The sequence below is a fragment of the Anopheles darlingi genome, chromosome 2, assembly GCF_943734745.1.
Source record: "Anopheles darlingi chromosome 2, idAnoDarlMG_H_01, whole genome shotgun sequence".
NCBI lineage: Eukaryota > Metazoa > Arthropoda > Insecta > Diptera > Culicidae > Anopheles > Anopheles darlingi.
The window spans coordinates 68126057-68143545 of NC_064874.1; the positions used below are offsets into that span (position 1 = coordinate 68126057).

At 50.7% G+C, this 17489-nt stretch overlaps 1 protein-coding gene and 1 non-coding gene across 2 annotated transcripts in view; one reads left to right on the plus strand and one right to left on the minus strand.

Annotated features, from left to right (window-relative positions):
• Window positions 1–74, minus strand: part of LOC125952315 (uncharacterized) — a 3302-nt gene extending 3228 nt beyond the window's left edge. The window contains exon 1 of the mRNA XM_049681741.1: window positions 1–74. This exon is cut by the window's left edge and continues 244 nt beyond it. The gene's annotated coding sequence lies outside the window, so the exon portion shown is untranslated.
• A 315-nt stretch (window positions 75–389) lies between these two features.
• On the plus strand, window positions 390–462 carry Trnaa-agc (transfer RNA alanine (anticodon AGC)). The gene has a single exon. It is a non-coding gene; the product is annotated as a tRNA-Ala (tRNA).
• The last annotated feature ends 17027 nt before the right edge of the window (window positions 463–17489 follow it).

Below are 17489 nucleotides of genomic sequence, written 5' to 3' on the forward strand. Positions count from 1 at the left end.
GGATTGTCTCGAACATACTGAACTATACCAGGCACAGACTAGGTGCGGAGCTGTAATCGAATGAATGGTGAAAATAGTATCGCCAACACCGTCACTCTTGATTGCGACGACAGCACACTTGAGGTGAAACCTTATCAAGTGTGCGTCGTTGATAAGACATTGCATTGCTAGATACTTGCGTACCCGTATTGAACCCTGAAGTTATCTTGAATCAGTTGACGAAGTTCCGTTCAGTGTTTGGGCGGTGCTGTTGGTTACTCTTTTCTCAGCAGCTCAGCTGAACGTGATTATCATGAGTTTTCATCGCATTTGATAAGGAAAGGATGTCCTATATCAGGTAAAGCATTAGATTGGCTTGAGGAAATTTAATTCGAAAACTCTCACAACCCGGGGGTGTAGCTCAAATGGTAGAGCGCTCGCTTAGCATGTGAGAGGTACCGGGATCGATACCCGGCATCTCCAAATATTAGTAAGAAATATTGAACATATTTTTGAAGAAAATAATTTATAATTGCTATTAGATATTTAAATACAAAAATTACACTTGTCTGGGTAAATTTAACACCATCTACTGAATGTAAGTTTTAATTGTAAGACATCCTTAATGCCATTCACTCCTTTTTCTTGCTAAAACGATTCCAAAGTATCCTTAAAATTGATTGGAAAGAGCTTTAACTCTTTCATGTCGTCAAATCGGTTTTACAATTAAGTATCGCTCAAGAGCCACGTTCGCTGATTTGCGTTAAAGGCTGTTTCGTGCTCTGAAATGCTCCAGAAAACCAACCAACGGACCTCCCTATCAAGCCTCATCAATCATCGGCCTCGTGTGTGTCGGACGCGCACCGTTAATTGAAGATATTCAACAATTTCATTAACAATGACCCGGTATCGGGATGCACTTTGCGGCGTAGCGTGGCGTGGCGCGGCATGACGCGGCCACGCTGCAAACGCGAAGTGAAATCACATGCGATCCTCGCGGCTCGAGGCGACGCACCATGGGAGCCGCCACAGATAATATCGGCAATTAGCGATTATTAATTACGGCGGGACCCCGACGGCGGTGTCCGCGAGTAAATTGAAAAGCTGAACCCGATTCAGCGGGGTTCCATCCGGTCACACCCGGCCGGATAGAACGGAGTGGACCATCCTGTCGCAGCAGCAGCAGCAGCAGCACTCAACCCAACAGCAGGAGATCGTTACATTGCCGACACGACCCACCAGAAAATTACTCAACGCCTCAAGTGGATCGAGGCACATCAGCGTCGCAGAATGGTCGCCGCTTCGCTAAATTCTCCGGGATCACCACTCCTGAGGTGGTTGGGTGGTGTGGTGCGGATACAACATTATGTTACTGTCCGGCAGCACCGCAACAACGACGACAACAACGACAACACAGCCAAACAACTCTTTATCACCGGTCCGGATTCGTGCAATCATGTGGAATCCGCACGACACGTCCGATGCATTCCTGCATACCGAACCGTGCAGCCTCACCGGGACAAGACATTCTCCGCCAAGGGTGCCGCCGGTACGCAGCATTGGTAAGGTATTTTTTCAGATCATCGGAAAGGTAGCGAGTCACGTCGTGTTAGGGGCATTAGCAAAGCATTTAGCAAGTCAATTGAATTTTCATTTATGCTCAATTTCACAACCGTCGGTTGGGTGGACTTGTGCGCACCCTGTGTTGGCACTGATAGCGATCAATGAGGCACCCTTTGGTCGCATATTATCTTTGGTTGGATCGGAGATGGAGGAGCAAATGCGGTTGAAAGTGATCGTCGGACATGGATCATGTGTCGTTCATTTTTATGGATTTTATTCGCGGTCTAAACGATCACGATCACTAGACGCGACACGGATACCAATGTAGACGATAAGTAGACGAAGAAGTGAATTGCTTTCCTTTTAGTATTAACTTGGAATACATAAGCTACACCTATAGAAAAAGTTGCTATAATATAGCGAAAAAATTATATATCAGTGTCATTATAGTTGGTTCTAGAAAAGTTTGATGATTTGAGTAAGTATCGAAGCCATATTTGCAATTTTGAATAGACATTCCATGGAATGATGATTGTGAGAAGCATATCGCCTCGATTGTAAAATCGAGGTTTGAAGTTTGAAGTGTAGTTTTAAAACTAAGAATTTATGGTCGAAAACCATCAACACATAATTTTAAATGACTTCATAAATACTAACTTTACCTCTAACTCCGAGCATGCGACTCCAATCTAACACCAGTGTTCGATGTGGCGTAAGACCACCAAAAAGAAATAATAGCCAACGCCACGTACCATAAGCCGGGTCTCATCCTGCTGTTTGCACAAACTTTTAACACATATTTACTCACCCATAATAACTATAATCACGAACCCGCAAACAGTGTCCCATGACGCCAGGAGCAGCCCGTTCGTTTCGCCATTGCCGAAAAACCTCCTTCTCTCCCTCCCCGTCACGGTGGTCGTGGAGCTTCACAAAAATGAAATAAAATTTGCCGAAACCGAAAATGCAATTAAAATGCTCATCGACGGGCGTACGGCGAAGAAGGCGAGCCAAAGAAGCAGCCGCGATCCGATCATAAAATCGAACTGAAATGAATTTTCGATGGCCGACCGCAGGCCGAAAAGGGACCTGCGGTAAGGATCGAGAAGTCCTACCGTGGGGGGGTGGGACTAGGGGCACATCCTCTCGGTCGACATTTTTGCTTCTCTGTTTCACGCTCCTTTCTGGCCCCTCCTCGAGCCCCTCTGTCTCGGTGTTTGTTGGAAATAATGTTGTCAAAATTATAACCGGAGCCTCCGGTGCACCGGCGGTCGGCGGCCGGCTGCCGGCTGTATGCGCCAGGTTGCGCGTGGGCTGATAATGGTTCGTAAATTATATTGTTCCTGGCCTCGGGGGGGAGAGAGAACTTACGGATACAATCGCCATCGCCAATAATAATGTCTCGACCACGAAATTGGATGCCTACCGGGATCCAGCAGGATCCAGCAGGATCTAGCACCGAACACCGCAGAGCAGGAGGTGGATCGTGACGCTTCGTAAATCAACTGTCACGTGGTGTACGGCATTATTTTCCCTCCCGATGCCGTTGACGCGTAATTGTATCTGCTCGTTAGCCGGAGCTCGATGCCGATCCCGCTGTGATCGCAACATTATTATCTGGTGCAAAATTGGGTTCACCACGTCAACTGTTATTCAAAACCGAAACGCGCCAACCGTTCTGGAGGGACCATCCGTCAGACTTTTGTTGCTTGCTAGTGGCGTGTGTGTGTGTAACGACGGTACTCCGACGGGTGATAAACCTTTCAACATCATTATCCCAAGCGAACCTGGCTGCCGCTGAATGCTAAGGTTCCTGCTGACCAAATTTCGTGACCAAACACTCAGACATCCGCTCGACTCAGCAGGTGACGGACCATTCGGAACAACTTTGGTTGCCTTTGTGTGTACGCGATCACGCGCGGATTGTTTCGGTTTTCACTTGTTTCTTCGCACCGCAAAAGTTTGCGCACACCATAAAATGTGCGAATTCACATGTTTCCTAAGAGGCCCGGCCTTTGATGCCGGAGGCTGATGATGATGGTCCGACGTGAGTGTTGCTTGTGCCGATCGCCACAAGCGCGGAGACAACCCGGTGCAATATGCGGTCAAGTCCGGTCAGGTGGCCCGCGCTCTCCCCTCACTGTTCACTCCACTCCACCTCAACCTCAACAGCGGCCCCGGGTCCGGCACCGAAAACCTTGGCGAATGGACCATAAAGGCTGGCTTTAACGGGGCAATTAAACTGTGATAAGATTAAAGCAACGTTCTTTACTTTCCTTTACGACTGATCCAATCAGAGGGAGTGCGTTAAGTGCGCTGACTGGCACACACACACACACACTCACACGCGTGCACACAGCCCCACGGGTTTTTGGCTTTACGATCGGTTGCGGCTGGCGAGCCACGAGCTCCGTCACCGGGCTGCGTCCTTCCCTGTTGCGCTGGTGCTGGCTTTTGTGGCGAAATTGGAGCATGATCGTTAAGATACGGCGAACAGTGGCCGCCAGGTCCCTGGGGCCCAGTTCCCGGTACCTTTGGTACCGGGGCAAGATTGTAGGATTGACCACGGTTTGGTTGTTTTGATCGTACTTTTGTGGCCGAGATCGGCTATCTGATCCACTTGCTGCTGCTGCTGCTGATGGCATCGGGTACTACCGGATGTTGGGAGTATCTTGGGGGTTTTTGTTTTTGGCCTCTGGTCTCCATACAGATGTAATCGACCTGCTTCGACCCCCGAAGATCTTTTTAGGTTCGCGGCCTGCTGGAAGATCCTAGTTTCGCGCGAACTAAATAAACCCTAATTGCATCCAATCTCGCTATCTTTATGTGTTTGAGATCACCGTTCACCTCAACTACAGGTTCCTCGGCTAGAGCCCCGGTCGTAGTCGTAAAAACCACACGCCTCCTGTTTCTCCTTACCAATCGTCTTACCAGGTCCGCCCAGTCCGCCGGGTCGCGCGCTAGAAGTTGTTTGTTTAATTTTTTACGACCCAACACACCCAGACACTTCGACGTCAAACGCGGTAGGAAAAATCGCACAAAACATTTTAACAGCACAGCGTCGTCCGGATCGGAGTGCGAAACCGAGAAAGAGCCGAGCCCCCGTGTGTGTGTGTGTGAAAACGGTGGTCCTGGGTGCAAACATTTTTGTAACACATCAAGCGACCGCTTCACGAACGCCACTTCTTGCTGGTCACAACCCTCAAACGGGAGCCGTTAGGCTCGAAAACACGGGCTACCGTGCGTGTGTGTGTGTGTGTGTGTGTGTGTGTGTGAGCGAGCGAGAAATTAAAAGCGACTGTGGAGCAGTAGTTCCCCATCCCGACCGCAAAACAATTCTCGCACCAGTGCCAGGGTCCAGGGTTGACGGTTCCCAGGTCCCAGGAGGGTTTTGATGGATTTGATGGACCGCCAGGATCACTGCCACCGGGCGGTGGTGGTGATGGTGGTGGTGATGGTGGTGGTGGTGGTGGCAGGCCCGCTGAATGGCGCTGAAATGGCGCTGAAATGGCTTAATGAGGAGCGGCGTCACTGGACACAATCGGTCATGGCTGGCTTCTGTGGCTTCTGGGGGCGGCTGTGCAGCAACAAAAACAAAAACCAAAGAGAGGTAAAGCAAAGAAATCGGCTAATTGTGAAGCATCATAAAAGAGGAAGGACAGGTTTGGTCCCATAAATTTTCCCCCCCACAACCACCATCACCGGCGACTTGCACGGCCTACGAGGACGAATTGACATTTTTCTTCTTCTGTTCTTTTTTTCTGCCTTTTCCTGTCCCGTTTTTTTTTGCTTAATTTTACTGCAAAAGTTTATAGCCCTTCAAATGGCATAATCAGCGCGACCAGCGGCTATCTGGATCATTTTTTTTTTTGGTTTTGTTTCGTTACTACTGCACTGCACCCTGCCCCATCCCGTAAATGTCCGCTCCCGGGATGAGTTATCATTATTTGCAAACCCCTCGGACGGTGGATAATGTTGGAAAATTGATGTCATTACCGTGATGTGATGGAGAGCAACGTGCGATGGTTCCACGATGTCCACGGAGGAAGTACATTAACCGTAGGAGGGAGCCGTTCCCTGTTGGTGGACAGAAATCGGTCGTCGGTCGATGCTATGCCAATGCTAAGCCCAGACCCTTGAGACACTTGACTGAAGCACCCGCTCGTCACCGGGAAATCGCATCGCGAGGTGAGAGAGGTTTTTGGACCTTCGAGCGCCAAGATGGTGACGGTGCAATCTGATGAAAATGGACGGATCCGAACAAAAACAAAGAGCCCCCCTCTCGTATAAAACAATAAACAAACAATCGATCGTGTGTCGAGGCTGCCATGAGGCCACTGGGACTCTGGGTTGGTGTGTCTGATCGACCTTGCACATATGGCGACGCTGTGACCCGATTGTTGTAGTAGGAGATCATTATTTCTTCCATCCAGCATGCCCTCCCCCCCTAAGCCACACACATGCACACACAGACACACACACACACGAGACGCAACGCAAACCAACGCGGCGTTTGCGGCGCGAAGGTTCGTCGCTTGTGGCCTCAGTGGAGTGGAGCTCGGCTATGGGGCGGCCCCCGGGACGTCCCACGGTTCATCGAAACCGAACTTACTTATTACCTGCCTGGCCTCACCTAATCAACACGTAAACACCGGACTCCCCGGGGCCAATTAGTGCATGATTTTTGGCTTTTTTCGCCACCACTGGAGAAGTCGCTACTCATCTCATCTGCCGGTGGCCGCGGCCATTCCCATTCCCCAGCAGAAAAGAAGCTTTGAAGCCCGGTCGCACCGTCGGTGGTAGGTGATGGTGCTGACCTGTCTGGTGGATTCGTCGGTGACCGCGGGGGGTTGTGCGATCTGACCCTGAAGCATCTGGAGGAAGGAGAGGTGATCAAAATGAGCGCAAAAGTCCAGCAACATCAACAACAACAACAACAACGGTGGCAGTCGCAGGTCACGCGCAGGGGCGATCCAAATCAAATCAATCGAAATTATTGATGATCGCGAACGTCGCGACGTTGACAGCGCGACTTATTTTTTCGGGAGTTTTTTTTTTAGGGGGGGACCTTCGGCTCCTACGCGGTTCCCCAATCCCACGGTGCTGGTCCAATTAAATTGTTTCTGGCCTCCCCCCTTCCGCAGCTCGAATGTATGATCGAATGTGATCTTTCTATCGCGTCTTTCATCGTGCTCATTGGCACGTTGGCGCGATGGCGAGACTCGTCGATGAGGTGGTGGTGTGTGGTGTTGTGGCGGTGGTGACTTCCACAATCCACTTCGCTTCCAGCTAGCATTCGTCGCCAGCCGTTGGTTGCTGACGGGTAGTTAGTTTCGGGACAAGGTCTCGTTCGCTAATCTCTGTCTCTCTGTCTCTCTTTCTGTCTTTCTGTCTTGTGCTTGCATCGTCGTCGTTGCCAGTCATCGTCGACAGTGTGTCACCCAGGCTTAGAATGTCACCAGGGTCGCGACCACCCCTCTCCCCCACCCCCACCCCCTGTGATCGAGAGGAGGCTCAAAGCATGGAGCGCGTTATTAATAATGGTCGTCATAGAGAGCCCCAGCATCTGTTTTAGACCACCAATGTCGCGTCGTCGACGTGCGCGCTGTGTGTGTGTGTTTCAGCTCTCCTACACCACCTCTTGTCCCTTCTATTGCTGCTTCTCCTCCTCCTCCTCCTCCACCGCCAACGAATGTCAACGAAATCGAAAGTCGCAACTCGCAACCCTCCGCACTGCTGTGGAGTGGAGCAGTGGGTTTCGCGCGGTGCTCGCTGCTCCACTTCCTATCCCGTACGCGGATCTTTATGTTTCTCCGATCGCGACTGCCATTTTGCCTGCCTGCCTGCCTGCCGGCCTGCCCCGCAAACTCCCCGGTGACCGCGAAAAGCGAGTTCGGTGTTCGATCGCAATAAAGCTAATAGCTCCCGGGGCCAGCCGCTTAAACACACAAACCGCAACGCTTTGCTGCGCCAGGCAGGCAGGCAGGCAAAGCAAAGCTTTTCACCGCCAAAGCCGCCATCGAGCCAGCGAACCAGCGAGCTAGCAATTGTTTTATAATAATCCCCGGCGGACACAGTGACACAGACATGCATGCGGCACCAGCGGGTTTCGCATAAGGTTAATCACGAGCCATGTTTGCAAACATACAAGATCGAACGGTGCGGCGGTTTAGATAAGGGCGATCGCGACCATGTACTGCTGCTAATAGCTAAACATTGATTTGTTTTCACCAATAGGGGTCAATGAGGGCATTTCCAACCCCCAAAAGCAGCCAAATATAGACGCTTTATCATATTTAAAGACAGAAAATAACAGTATAACCATTATAAGTTAAACCATTATAAGTATATTTACTGTCTGAAAATGTCTCAAGATCTCAGCACCTTCATTTCTCTTTATCTTCACTACTATTACTTATTCAACTAATGTAAATCATGGAAAAGTGTTCCGAAAATGTTCAACAACATTACACAAAGTGTTCTTCACTCCATCACAGAGAACAAGAAGTGTGAAATTGAGATTGAAAAATAAAGGAAAAAAAAGTCGCGAATAAAATAAAATAAAAAGAAAAGTAAATATGTAATGCACTTGTTTGCTAAAATACTCCTATTCCAGCAGTACGTCCATCACGGTGTCTCCGAGTCGCGCCATAACCGCCAAGGAAGTTGAAATCGGAGCCTCGCTCGAAGTAAGCAAAGCAGAACCATCCGATCATGATTCATGCTGCATGCTCCAACGCCAACGATCTCGCGCAAGCAGCACTCTCGCGATCGTACACCGAAGGCACTCCATCTTTGGGGCAGTTGCGCGGCTAATCGTATTGACGCAGCGGTTATGTAATATCGCACCTTGTCATGCGTTGCGATCGCGCACGCGTTGGGAGGGACCGACGGACCGACCTGGAACGGCTAGCCACCTGCCGCCAGCCGTCGTACAGTTGCAGAGGAGGGGGAGGACTTGTAAGGACTGACCAGCCACTAGTCAGCTCGGCATCTCACTCTCGCACGTGGCGCACGAAACCCCCGAGCCCCCTACTTACGCGTGAGTGATTTATGCAGCGACCGTCCAATCGACGCCCGAATCGTGGGGAGGCGCATAAGCCTTCTCGTGTCACGTGACGTGCCGGGCAGCAGCACCAGCAGCAATCGTGTGCCCGGCAGCGATCACCGTAGTGTGGACCTTCGACTCGATCCCCTCTCCTGAAGCTGAGGACCTGCGGACCAACCCCTTTTCGCGCTCGATTGATGCGTGTGCGAGCGAGTGAGCAGCGCGAACGAGCAACAACAAGTGCGCCCCACAAGTGAGAAGGACCAAAGAACACACCTCTACCCAGACCAGACGCACGCACGGGATCACGGATCCCGCAAACCACAAACACAGAGACGCGATCATCGCGCGACGTTTCGCGTTTCGTTCGTCGCTTGCACGAAAGCTGTGAACGCGAGTCACGCGTGAAATGAACTCATCGCGCGGATTCATTCCGCGAATCCGGTGCTATATACCCGTGCGATCGCGACCGCCTCGCTGCGATGCTGGAGCCAGATTGGGGCCAGAGGAATCCCACATTTCCGTGGGATTAATTATTGGGAAAATTTCCCATTCCTTTCCCCGGCGGCGGAAGGGCGGTACACGGCTGCAGCACGAAGAGAAGTGCATAGATCCGCGGTGTGTCAGTGAATGAAGTGGAGTGGATCAGGAGGTGATGTTTATGGCGATGATCGTATGGTGGCTAAAAATTATGCTGCTCATTTACCTACAAAGCACCTCCCGGCGGGCATATCGTGATGGCGTCTGGTCGCTTACGGAACGGCAACCGTGTGGGTCCGTGCTTAATTTCCCTGACACGAACCCCCAGCCGGGTTGGTCGAAGGCCTGGAACAGTGCGCCCTGGGGCTATGCATTACTTGTCATTGATTTAATGCAAACACGCCTCACCACCGCTATGCTACATCTACAATTTCAGTTGATCTGTCTCGCTCGCTAGATGGAGAGAGAGAGAGAGAGAGAGAGAGAGAGAGAGAGAGAGAAAGCGATGCATTGAGATCCGGTGCTTGTTTCTTCTATTTAATGTTGATGGTATGATCTGTAACCCAACCCAAGGGCCAGTCAGTGGGGAGGGAGGGAGGGGGGGGGTATCCGATATCGAGGAAGAGGAGAAGGCCCCGTCCCGCACGATAACCTGGCCGGCCGCACTTAATAGCTATCGCTCGAAAGCCATAACCTTCCACGAGCCTCTCAACAGACCGCTCTCTAACCCTTGAGCTCGAGGAGGGGGTCCAAGCGGAATGGAGCAACACGCAACGCAAGTGCATGCTTCAGTACCAAGTACGCCCAGCCACCGGCCACGTCAGGTACGCGTTATGACGTTGGAACGTCGCTTCCAATGGGGTGGCCACCGGTGGCGTGCTGCAGCAGAATAAAGGGACTAAATGAACGGAGAGCAGCGCACCGGCTACCGAAAGCCGCCACCGGCAGCAACCACAACGTTTATGAGCGTTTCGATCGCGTATCCCTCGCTGGTGGATTGTTGCTCCAGGCGATTTATGATCCATATTTCTGCCTCCCTGGTACGATCGTTTTTCCTTTTCGCTGCTCGCGAGGTTCACTGTACCACGGTGGACGGTTGCTCTCCTGCCATCTGCTGCAGGTGGGGTGCATGCATTCCGGTGGTGGGTTCCATCGTGCCAGATCCAATCGCTATTAAGCGCCGATTACGATAGACACATGATGGGGTATGCTACTTTATGTCTTCATTGCGACAAATCCTATTCTAGCGTCTGCACATCAATTAGTTTTATGCGCTCGGTTATGGCTTCAATCAGATCAGGAGACCTTATTTACGGCACCAGCAGGTTAGTCGATACTACCGGCACTCCTGGAGCTCCTGGAGCAGCTTCCTGTTACCTGTGTTGCGGTGGTGGCTGCTGGCTTAACGCCGTAAATTGTGGACTTTCTTAAGGTTGCGCTGCTCTACGCGGATCGCTGGATACAACATGCAATCGTCGACGGTATCGGTGCGGCACTGAAGTTTTACGATTATTGGATTTCCACCACTAATAGTTGTGTGAAAGTACGGTTGTAATGGTTGTAACATGCGGGGGGATGGCAAATCATAGCGAATCATGTTTTTCATTAGTGCAACAGGTGATAGTGGCGTAATAAGTGTAAAACATAGCCGTTGACCAACCGGGTAAGTTAGCATCGCTAGTCATCGCATCATTGTAGTTTGAACACTTTCAGTTTCTGAGGACATCGAGGCCATGCTACAACGAAACAGGTTCATTAACAAAAAATACATTTTAATTATTAGAGTTGGTCGTGACATCTGCTCGAAGACTTGACTAATCTCATTATACGGGCTAACATTAATGCTAATTAAGGTTTTGTCGATAAGCTTATGTAATTGATACTAGGCCATGCTGTAACAATATTATTAGATACTTTTACCTGATTACACATCAAATAAGAATTACCTTTCTGGCGGCTGCGTGTCTCCATGTTGGAAGAAGCATCATCGCGAATCAACGCTGCGGCGGTACGGCTCGAACGGGGGTCTCTGGTTCGGTCAAACCCAATAACCATAAAGTAAAGGCCTCGTGTACCATCGTGTACCCATCTGCGAGCCGCATCCAAATGGTCAGATCATTATCGGAAGGATTATTGGCGTTTTACGATGGCAGAGCCAGACGGACGGACGGACGGACGGACGGACGACAACTCCGCGGTTGACAGCGTTTTGCAATATTTTGACATCGCCGTAATTCGATAATTGATTGAACGGCAGCAGGAATGCGACGTCTTCCGTCCCGTCCCATCCGGACAGTCGTCCCCTGGCAGATGGTGTCGAATTGAACCGAGCGATCGCGAGGCAGCTGGGTAGAAGAAGCGGGCAACAAAATAATAATAAACCAGAGGGATGAAACGAAAATCCTTCGGGCATAAAACTCACTTAACCCGCCGGAACGGACACGTAGTGCGGTCCGCGGCCGGCGGTGGCGGAACGATTAAAGATAAAATAAACTGCCATTCCGCAAAGTGGACATTTTGTTCTTCGCGATAGTGTCGCGCGAGGAAATTTACGAACCTCCTGATCGGGCGTGCGCGGAATGTCGGGGCCGCGATGCGGTTTTCGGTTTACTGGATGGGAACAAAAAGGGACTTTTAGTGAAGCGCCAAACATGTGACCAACAACAACCAAAAAAAGGGGGCAAGTAGCAGTACGTTGTGGACAGAAGGTAACAAGAAATTATCGGAGCATAACAAATGAGCCAGAGTACAATTAAAAACGGCACTTAAACGATGTAATCGTTTGTAGAGGTTGATCGAAGATAAACAAAAACAAAGAAAAACGAGAGAAAGTAGATGAGTACGAGGAACAATTAGGTAGGACAAGCATACACATGTCGACGAATGAAAAAAGGATGAAAATCATTTGTTTCAATTGATTGAAACGAAAATTTATCAAATTGATTTACAAATTAAGATCAAAAAGTATAATTGCGCCAAAAATAGAATATACAATTAGTATAACCAATACCTTTTCCTGTCGAAAACTGTAATGCAGAGACAAGTTGTAGCATTTTAAATTAAAAAGAGGTTTATATTATGCATAATCATTCAAATTACATTGATATGTGATTCTTTAGCCGTGGCCACACGGGGCGAAAACTCTAGCGCAAACGAAAAAATTAATGCCAAAACGGTTTCGCTTAACCCTTACACGCTGTCAAACTTTTATACGTCCGCGAACTTTTTCGCTGAACCCTTGACGCTATCGAACGCTTTATTTACGAAAATGTAGGTTCTTTTCGTATTGTTTTTGCATTTTTAATATAAATATAACAGCAACAGCAACAAAATCGTTAAAAACTGCAAAATTTATTCGGAAAACAACTTCAGCGGCCAAAACACAGATGAAAACAATACGTTTGACATTTCGGCATAAATTTTCGGGGTTTTACGCCTGCCACACGAAGCGAAAACATTTTGGCATTAATGTGCAAATTTGCGCGCAAATTTTCGCCCCGTGTGGCCACGGCTTTTTAGTAATGCAGTTCGTCCGAAGTGAGTCACTATCCAGTGTGCTATCATTATTGTGCTCTTTCATTTGGGTTTACGCACAGCGTTTCAATTTATCATTTTGGTTTTACCAACATAAGGATCCTCCAAATTAATCAATGTTGCTTGCTACAATTTGGCTAATTTAAAACCCTTTCTATTTTCCTAATCTGAAGCCCTTGAAAATCAACTCACACAAAAACACCTCACGTACCTGGCATACGAAATCATAAAAGAATGTTCGCAAAAACACATTTGCGAGCTTCAACCATTCAGCGGCTCGCGATAGTTTTTGGCTGCTGCATTGACCCTGCAATGGGCGGCAAAGAAGTAGCCAAACGAACCACCGGGGCAAGTGAACGGCCAGAGCGAGCACCAACGCACGGCAACTGGAACTGGACAAGGATGTTGCTGGTATGTTAGAGAGCGCGCGCTGGTGCGGCTTGTTTTAGTTGCGTTCTGTTCGTTGCGGCACATAATGTTGGCAAAAGCCTAATTGCATGTTCAACGCGACCTGCAAAAGCGCCGGTTGTGCAAAAGCGGCCATGGGACGCAAACGCACCAACCACCTCCCGGGGGTGGAGGGGAGCCAGGGTGGGTGACCGTTGGGAGTTAGCTTTGCGGTATCAATTTATCATTTTAATTTATGCTGTTGCGCCCGCTCCCGGCACCGGACTGGAGCGTTTCATTCCTTTCCAATTTTTTTTTGTCTCTCCTCCGCCCGGCCGCGGCAAGGATCTCTCGTACGAACAACTTACATCCCCTCCGCTACATCGTGTACCTTCGCCCTACCCTCCTCCCACCAGGAACGGCATCTCAGGGTCTCTGGATAACTGGACCAACGTACGCCACGATTCCCAGGGCCGCCGGTTCATTATTTAAGTTCGCATAGACCAGCTCTAGGGGAGGGAGAGGGGCGCAGGTTGCCAGCCAGCCCGCCCGCCCGGCTGCCTGTTTCTTGCTTGCTTTTCGTTATTAATAAGTGCCACCCCATCGTGCGCCACCCAACGCCCATCGGTGGAACATCGGTGAAAAGTGAAACACCTTCATCCAAGTCCACGTCCGCGTCCACTGTCCGCGTAACTCGATCCGCTCGATGATGGAAAACCAACTTCTCAGTCTCGTTCGCAGGTGGTACCTGGTGTGGTCCCTGGCTGGACTCCGTCGCCGACTCCCGTGGTCCAGTTTTAACGGACTTCTCGAATGACCCGGCAGCCAGGAGGTGGCCTCTGGTCAGCTGAGCACGACGAATACGATGAAGAGTCGTTTGCGTATCACGGAAAGCACGCGGAGAGCAAGATTCCCGCGTGATAAATAGGAATGCGGATGGATCGCTGCCGTCGACCACCAATGAAGAGAGAGGAAAATGGAGGGGCAAGGAGAGGAGGATGTTCCGGTTCGGGGATCATATCTTTGAGTGATGTTTTCCTTCATTTTCTGTTCCCATTTCCCTGCCGGTGGCGTGCACAAGTTAGAGTTAATTGATAATTAGCTGCAGCCTTCATTCCATGTTCATTTAACTTCATTTGCATCCGCTCGTCCTATTCCTGAACTCCTGGTAGTGATGCAATCTTCTTTTTGTTCTTCCTCTTTTCTCAAGGTTTTTGGTACACTAGCAGACACTTGCGATAACGAAACTGTCAAATACATATACAAAACATTGGTTTGTGTCTTAGCAAATTCCATTCTCGTCTGTAAAGCAACTCGTAGAAATTCGTAATGCCAGTAAAATGGCAATCGACGCTGCGACAACGAACGACAACGAGATTGTTATTAAAGTTGTACGTTCCGCTACCAACCCATCGAGATTCCCATTAGCGACTTAAAGGATCTTCATACCCACGAAACAGGATACAAATTTTCATTGTGAATGCCAACGAGATCAATAAAATAAATAGAATTCCTTTCACTGGCGACTCCACAATTCAAGACAAACGATCCAAAGCAGCCTTTTCATCCGCAAGGAAGACGTTAGTTTGTCCAAAATAAGCTTATCGCGGGCGCGCTTCCAATACGACAGTAGAAATGTGCGAAATTAAACATTCCAGTGTCACAGGGCGGTGCAAACCAGGGAGGTGGCCAACCAAACAGCCGACAAAACACCGACAGAGCGCGCTTTTAAGCTCGCGGATTCGCAACAATGTGCGAAAAGAAATGCGCAGCATAACATTGCCGGTCGCGGCGGCGGCAGATCGTGATGCAACGCGCGATCGCGCGATCCATTTTTCACTCCACCGCCACCACCACCACCACCACCACCAAGCGAAACAATTTTCTCCATAATTACGATATTGTCTTTTGATCGACCCATTGTGTGCGGGGAAATTTATGCTCGCGAATGCTCCCCTCTGACCGGTCGAGGACGATGCGTGTGACAACGGGTCCTTCTTGGTCCAGCATTCGGGGTCTGACGCATGGCGTGACGGTTGATTGTCGTCCCTGGGAGTCTCGCTGTTTTTGCTCTCGTTTTTCGACTCCCGGGACCCAATTACCGGTCCTTACCGGGTCTCGCAGGACACCTCCCGGGCCCGGGTGTTCGGGCACTCGTTAATCAAGGCTCTAATTGTGGCACGTTTGCGCCCCGATGCGTTCGCATAATTTGCCTGCCCTTCGCCCTCCACCCGTGCGTTCCTTACCCCCCCCCCCCCCCCCCCCCCCCGGGACGGTCATCGTACGATCCGCGGCGGCAACCGGCAACCAACCGCTGCAAGAAGCTGCGACAAAATTTGTCTCTCAACGATCGACGGCCGATGGACCGTGATAAACACATTTCAGCACGTCGCCGCCAATGAAACGGAAACGGGCTGCTCGCACGGTTCTCCGGCATTTAAAATTCACTTAACTCCAGCCGCCAGCCGGCGATCTCAAATGGCGATCCCCAACAACGGCAGCAGCAGCAGCGGCAGTGGCGGTGGCGGTGGCGGTGGCGGTGGCTTGGCGTTTGTGTTATTTGAATTTTATTTCCGAAAGTCACGCCACCGCACCACCGGAGACCCGGAGGCCGGGAGCCACATTAAACGGGCGAGAAGGCCAAACGCCAATCTGGTGGTCTACATTCCTCGAATTTCGATAGTATCTCCTCCATCGTCCGGATCGGATCGGCATTCGGCCTCACACCGCCATTCCTCACCCCGGGTGTGTGGTGCCGGTGATGAGGGAGGGGGCGGGGGCGGCAAAAAACGATCTACAAATCGGCAAACATCTCACTTTGAAGCACGCGATTGATTTTGTGTTTTTTTTTTGTATCCTCGTTCGCTAGGATTGTGTCTGGGTGTGTGTTCCTGTGTACGTGTGTGCGTGTGTGGTTCGGTTGTGTGGCCCGCGTATTTTCGCCTATCCAGCCCACCTTTCTTTCCGTGCCCGTCCCCCGGAGCGCTATTAATGGTTTATCATGTATCGGTGATCGCATGTTTCGCGGCCGGATCGCGGCCATCTCGGAGTGACCCTGGTGCCAGTGGTAGGCCGACCCCGACAAGGAATTGCGAAGCCATTTGGCTGGCCGTGCTGGCCACCGATCACCAGACCAATGCTGAAGGTATCTCCCGATAGGAAGAAGCCGATTGTCGAGAGGCCTCCGAGTTCAAAAAAGCCTAAATCGTTTTGGCCAACCTCACACGAAGCGAACGGCCACCTCTTCTAAACGGCACACCCTCGTCGGCATCGTCGTTGTTGTCGTTGTTCGTTCGAGAGAAACATGCCAGCGGGATGTTGTTTTGGAGCAGAGCATTCGCGATCGAATCGCGTTTTTTTTTGCGAAGGTCAAACGCCAAATGTGTTCCCCTCAAGCAACAACAGTAATCTATCGATTGCCGCGTTCAAAATGCGTTCAAATCCTTAAACCATTCCTCCTCCTTCTCCTCCTTCCCTCTTAGAGATGCATGCGATAGTTAAACGACCGCGAGATTTGAGACCGCGGACTGGCGACCGCGGAATAGCGAAAACATCTCCATTAAGGCCGCACTCCGCTTTTGGCGCTCGCGGCTCGTAAAGTTGCATCTTCATTAGCATACCGGGCGCGACGGGATCCTCTCGCTAATCCCTGCGACTGCCGAGAGGTTATTTCGCTCCGATCACCCCACCACCGTCGATAATCCGCCGGTGGAAAGCTAGTTGCAGCAGCCTTCTCGAATCCACCGCCGGAAACCGGTGCATTTAATTAGATCCGCATCGATACGTCGATCGAATGGCAGGGAGCACTACACACACGTGCAGCTGTACACATCGACACATCGACCAGGGCACACCGGAGTAAACCTGCACTGCACGAAGCGAAATGCAAGCGAAATGCGAGCGTCGCCCGGACGCCGGAAGATTATCGTCGTGTGATCGCCACTCGACGTACGTACGGACGGACTGCGGTGTGGTGGTGGTGGTGGTGTCGTTCCAGGTCCACCTAGACCCGGGCGACTGGCCGTAATTTATGGCCGTGTGCCATTCGAAACACGGTTCCCCGGTGACTGCATCCTCGGGTCACCAAGCAGCGAACAGAGAGCAAGCGTACGAAAGAGAGAGAGAGAGAGAGAAAGAGATAGAATGCCTTGAACTCGTCGAGGATCGAGGCTTGTGACACACACACTTTACGGTCCCGTTTGATCGACCGATCGAAGGGTGTCGAGTGCGGCTGCGTCAACGAAAAGGTAATCCAGTAGCCGTGGTGGCTGTGGCCGTGTTACGCCGCGTAATCCATGCGCCAGAACCATGCTCCCAGGCCCGGTGCTCCCGTTCTCGGCAACGGCGGGCCTGGAACACTCGCCGGCCAACGTCAACACCGTCAAGGCACTTACTGGGGCCCGATCCGAACCGATGTAATTAATATGTTAATTGAATTGTCAGCCACCACCACCACTGGACGCAGATAGATCGTGGCCAGCTGTGCCCGACGCGTGGT